At 37.9% G+C, this 6,184-nt stretch overlaps 1 long non-coding RNA gene across 1 annotated transcript; it reads left to right on the top strand.

Moving 5' to 3' along the window:
- Positions 1-807: 807 nt before the first annotated feature.
- LOC135239710 (uncharacterized) lies at positions 808-5,530 on the top strand. Its single transcript, XR_010325464.1, has 3 exons — positions 808-1,242; positions 4,211-4,456; positions 5,022-5,530. It is a non-coding gene; the product is annotated as an uncharacterized LOC135239710 (long non-coding RNA).
- Positions 5,531-6,184: the final 654 nt, after the last annotated feature.

Consider the following 6,184-nt stretch of genomic DNA (forward strand, 5'->3'; position numbering starts at 1 on the left):
AAGTGTGAGTGTGTGAGTGAATGGTGTGTGTGCCCTGCAATGGATTGGCAACCTGTCCAGTGTGTATTCCTACCACTTGCCCAATGCATACTGGGATAGGCTGAAAAGTCAGGGAGAGTTTATTTAATGACCACAATATTTAGGGACCACAGGGAGTTACAGTTTATTCTGACAAAAAGGCATCTTGTCAGGAGAGCGTCTCTGTCACTACACTGGCACAAGGTTTTTTTTTTTTTTTTTTTCTGGTTGATCCATAGGGAAGACTGCCCCCTCCTCGTCTTAATCTGCAATAATATCTCCCACCCAATTGCTAGCCAAACCCAATCAATGAACTGCACCTAGCTTCAACACCTGACAGAGCGACATCACCAAGCAGGAGGACTGCTGTAGCTTTTACCTCAGATAAATTAGTTTGGAGATGTGTGTGTTTGGAGATTAGTTTGCATATTTTGTGTTGTCAAGCAAAGATATTAATTTCTGACAATTCCTTTTTTTCTCCAGGATGATGGCAGTTGGTAGCTTTCATTGATATAAATGTAGCACTTTGGTACATTATCTTGTCATCAAATGTTGTAATGAAATGTAACAACCAAGACATCTCCAAATGCTACAGCTCAAGGAAAGCAATTAACTATCTACCAATATGCTGGGTTGTAAACTGCATCAGGGAAAAGAGCACGTCATTGATAATGAAATAAGGCTGACATCTTATGATCTATGTTCAACAGGCACTCAGCGCCAATAAAGAGCAGTAATAGCAGGTTGTTCTTAATCTGTCCATTAAAAATTTCATTCAGCAACGTGTTATATTCCTGAAAGGCTTCTGACGTAAAAGCTTCTAGGGGGCATTTAAATTTTATTCTATCACCTCCTACCAGCGTATCACTCTGACACTGCCGATGGAGCTGAGCAAACAAACCAAGTTCACGCGTCAGGATTGTTAAGTTACATTTATTGTTTCGTCACGGCTTGTTATAAATTGAACGGGGGAATAAGTACACTTGTAGTGAGTGCACCATCTGCAGGACCAATAAAAACTGGAAACTGATAAAGACTCCATCGCATTTCTAGTGGCGCTTCTCTCTAGTACCATGGGCGCAGAATTTCTTATGTGGAAATACAGACCTGCGCTTTTGGTCACGGTGCTATTTTTTGTCGTCTTTAAGATGCACTTAACTTCAACTGACAACAGTGTTGCACCTGTTGGTAAATTATATACCAGAGGGAATCACTGGGCAGTAGGTAAGATTTATTATTATTATTATTATTATTATTATTATTATTATTATTATTATTATGCTAGTCAAATTTAGGTTAAATAAGGTGCTTGCCAAGTTATAGCCTACCTGTTACAGCAGAAGTGTGTCTATTAGCCTAAAGAGGGATATTGTTATTATTATTATTATACTTGTTTTTTATTGCTGTATCGTTTTAGATTTGTGTAATTAATGAGTTAGTCAATCAGCACTCGGGGAATAGAAGCAGTAGACCTCGCTCAGGTTCTATGAAGACAATGAAAACCAAGAACCAGGTCGAACTGTTTCAGCAGGACATGAGCGGGAAGCAGCTGTAGGCTGTTATTATCTGAAATTAAATGTAGGAGATAGTCGGTATAAATGTAATAGCTTTTGGATTTTGCCCATTAACTCAGAAAATATTTAGCCTATCATATGTTATTTTTACGTCAAACAGCATTGACATGTCAGTAGTCACTATCATAACTCAAGGGAGTTGAATACAATTGATACAAGTACAAGCAGTCCGATGTTACATTCGTTCGAGCTAGTCGGTAATATAACATTGGGGCGGTGCGATTGTAACAGTAGGCCTAAATTAAAAGCCCCTATAATATGCGTGTGGACGTTTTTCTGCGCATGCTAATGCTAATCAAAATCAAGGAAACACATTTCTAGTGGTAACTTGAGGCCAGCCATATCCTCAGATTATGAAGCATGTTGCTTAATTTATGGAGAGAAAAAAGACTGCACAAACATTGATGCACTCGCAGCTTCGTCACATAGGTGAGCGAGGTGAAGTGCTAAAAACATAAAGTGAGTTCTGGCAAATCGATTAGGAAAACTGTTGTGTTTGTTTCTTAACACCAAGGTACAACTGTTAATATCCTATATTAAGCTGCTATGCATACGAATCTGGTGTGTGCTTATTATAAACACCAGTGACCTGGTGGCTGATTATTTTCCATTAACCACTTGGAGCATTCAGAAGATGATGCTATGTCAACCCAGCAAAGGAATTAGCTGAACGCCTTTAACATTAAACTCTGAACTAACCTAAAAAGTAAAACGCGTCGATGAGTACAAATCATTTCTTTAAGAAATATTAAATACAATTTAAAATACGTAAGGTCTCTCAAAATGTACAGTGCTTGTAGATTGTTTACAACATCTTCAAATCTGAAGCTCGCTCCGTGACCTCCCTGGGTACCAAACGTTTCGTTTTCTCTTTAATGGCATTCCATAAACATATAACAGTACAAAAGTACGTCGTTTGTTATATCTGATGCGGCATAATTGTAACACCTGGATATCATTTTTGTGATTATATAGCAAGCAATGCTCGCTAAAACTGACTCAGAAAAATCATACAAATTTTTCAAGGACAGATGACGACGTATTCAAAAGATTCTTTCTACCGGAACAGATTTTTACTTACCTCGCTCAAAAACATATTTTTAGAAGTATTTCCCTTGAAGGTTGTCGAATTGCCCTGTTATTTTGGCACTCGGTAGAGGACGTAATTACCCGTGTGCAAACTTTCAATGCCTACTGTAGCAATGCCTACTGTGTACAAAAAGTTAATGACCGTGTTACATTCATAATTCGTTATATTTACTGGCTCTCCCCTTATGTTGCTGAAAAATACATGACGAATTCTACACAGCCAGAGTGGGTTGACAGTACCAGGCGGCTATTAGCAGACTGGTTTTAAAGGGCAAAACTGTTAAACGCTCCAAGTTTGGCATGGATGACTACACAGCTTTTAAAAAGGTCGTATAACGTCAGTCTAATATTGCATGTCGAGGAATGCATTCTAGCTATTTGCCTAGAAATGTTTATGTGTGTGCCGGTTTATTTTTATGATGGGTAGGACAGAATGTCAGCTACTACTTTCATTGATAAATCGATGAAACTTTTTGGACAATAAAATAGAGCATTTCATGTTACTGCTAACTTAACCTTAAATTTAACTTGTATTTAGCCAGTTTAGTTTTACTGAGATTGAAATGACCAAGAGAGACCAGACAAGATAAGCAGCAGTGCAGTTTACACAGCATGTAGAAGTTTACACATCAGCACAATACCCTGGACAATACAAACACTAAAATATAAAATTCTGTGGGCAAAACCTCTTTCAATCCTCAACAAAGTTATCATTTAGTTGGAACTGAGTAAAATAGTGCATATAGTTTTAGGAGTTTTCTGTGGGTTTTTCTGTGACCATTACATTCTTTTTCCTTTCTCAGTCCCCTTAGCACTGAAAATCAAATGTGTGTAATGGTAAAACTGTGGACAAAAAAGGAACTGAGATATGACCAAGCCTGTTGTAAAACACAATTGAAAAACAGTGGCAAACTATTGCTTTAATCTCTGTACCAATTTGTAATGAGGTCCAATTTGCCATAGAGTATAATAACTTGCAGTGATGGATAAGATGTCGTGCATTTGCAATGAACTTTAAAGCTCCTTTGTAAACTGTGACCAAAGTTTTTAATACATATGCTGATTCCTGCATTTAGAAATGTCACCATAGTACAGAACTGAAAGGATAATATATTAGACATACTTATTGGGCAACTAAGGGTCATACCCCGTCTCAACACGTATAAAAATGAGACTTACAATAAGGCTGGTAATAACATCAGGGTAATGTTCATGGGAGGGTATTATTTGCATGAAAAGACTGAACGGCTTTTGTAGGGCAAACCCACAAAAGCCTATTTCCCTTTGTCCGGAATCCTTTTGTACTCTTTTGACAAAGTGATAATTGTCATGTCATTTTACCTTTTTATTTCAACACAGGAATAACACATTAATGAAAGTTAAAAAAAAGTGAATTGTATCACAGATCAGTTGTTTAGACTGCATGTCAAGGCCACTTTACATGTAATAAGGAGCTGTCATTGACCAGTGGTATAGGATCACAGGCCAGGGTTTGCTCTGAGTTTGTTTCTCACAGTGATTTCTTACAGGACACCTCATGGGGAAGAAGAGCACAGGGTCAGTGGCAAGCAAAAGAATCAGTTACCAGCCTCTGCAATCTCCTGAAGAAGACGAGCAGCTGGACACATACTCACAACCATCCAGTCTGGTCAGAGGCCTCATCAGGGTCCTGACTGGGCAAGAGAGCCGGACTGAGGTAATCCCACACAGGGAATGGCTCTGGACAGGAAGAGAGAGTGGGAGGAAAGACGAGAAAGACAGGACCCATGACAGAGGTCAGTGCACAGCACACGTCTGATGAGCCTTTGAGAAGAATCTTCAGTTGAAGCTCCTGCAGTCATAGATATCCCTTTCATATAGATACAGATATAACCCATGAATCTTTGCCTGAATGAATCTTTGAAAGTTGAGATCTGGTTGTTAAAATGGTCCTTTATCACAATTTACCTTTCGTTGTGCGATACAAATTTCCCAGAATCAACAATCCATAACTTCATGTTTTATGAATCAAGTTGGGATTACAAAATATACTGTTTGTAGACTCCAGTTGTTTTCTGAAATGGGTCTAATATTTTCTGAAATGGACAAACCTGATTAAAAGAGATTTGAAACAGAAAAATATTGCGTTCATGCCAGAGTGTTTTTCTTTTTTTTTTGGAAAGAATGGGATTTAATCCTTCCACTTTGCAGCCAGACAGCACTTTTAAATGGCAAATCTAAAGAAGTATTAAAAGCGTATGATTTTAGTTTCACTGTATGCACAGGAACGCGTGTAATCAGTGATAGTTAAATGATTTAGGTGGTTGTCAAATGTGCTTTCTGCATTTTGTTTTTCTGTAGGCAACTGACTTCCTGCTAGAAGCTCTCAGCATGAAGGACAGCAACTTTAGCTGAAGATAGGGGTCCTGTTAAAAACATGCCTTTGTAAGCATTTTATTTAAGACAGTAGTACCTGCCATTAACAAAATTTGTCTGAAACAAATTGGATTGTATGTCTGCCTTTGTTTTAGTTTTTTTTGTATTTATATTTTAATAGCCCATTCATGTTATTTTTGTAATTGAACACTTCAATAGGTCCACTTTATGCTATTTCTGTTACTGATATCTATATTATACCAGTCATAATCTCTATATTTTAATATACAGCAATGCTTGTGTTTTCTCCACCATAATATTTGTTACTTTTTACATCAACGTTGTATTAAACATATATAATAAATTGAAACTGTTTGAATAGGCGCATTGGGCATCAGAGGGCTTTCATTTTGAGGACTTGTTTGTTTTCAAACCTTTTGCTTGTACTATAAATACATATATAAAACAATATGGCTGAAAGATAGAAATGACAAGATGGTGCTTTTTCTTTAATTTGTTAATTTGTGGAGTACACATGATGTGAAGTTCATTCATGTTCTCATAAAACAGAACTCTTTCACACCACCAATCCTGAAAAAAGACGCTAAAAAGATGTTATTGAATACAATATGCAGTGTGTAATTGTTAAATGAATTATTCGGAGGCAACCCACCCAATAAAAAACCTAGTGCCTCGCCAAAAAATCAATTTAAACATTGGCCTCTGCCCTTTCAAAGAGTAGAGTTGTCTTCAGAAAATGGGAGTAATTCATTAAAAAAAATTTGATAGTCATTTGTAATATTTGCTTAAACAACTTCCCTCCAAAATCTGTAATAGGCAATTTTGTCTGCCATTACTGCAACATCCTCTGGTAGCTTCGGAAAGTGCACACTAGCACACACTCTCTCTCTAAAGCCTGTTCTGCCAGACACAGCTTCTTTTCACCACACCATTCGCCATCAGGGCTGCCCTGTCATCGAGTCATGCTTCATGTTCCACTGACACAGGCAGACTGTAGACGTGTGCCCGGCCAAAGGAGAGGCTCTTTCAGACAGAGACCGTCCTGTTTTCTCAGCCCTCCCTGTCAGCATACCAGCGCTGGCACTGGCATAATCAAGATTTGGTATTACATCACTGTGGGGTTACAT

The sequence above is a fragment of the Anguilla rostrata genome, chromosome 14 (genome assembly GCF_018555375.3).
Source record: "Anguilla rostrata isolate EN2019 chromosome 14, ASM1855537v3, whole genome shotgun sequence".
NCBI lineage: Eukaryota > Metazoa > Chordata > Actinopteri > Anguilliformes > Anguillidae > Anguilla > Anguilla rostrata.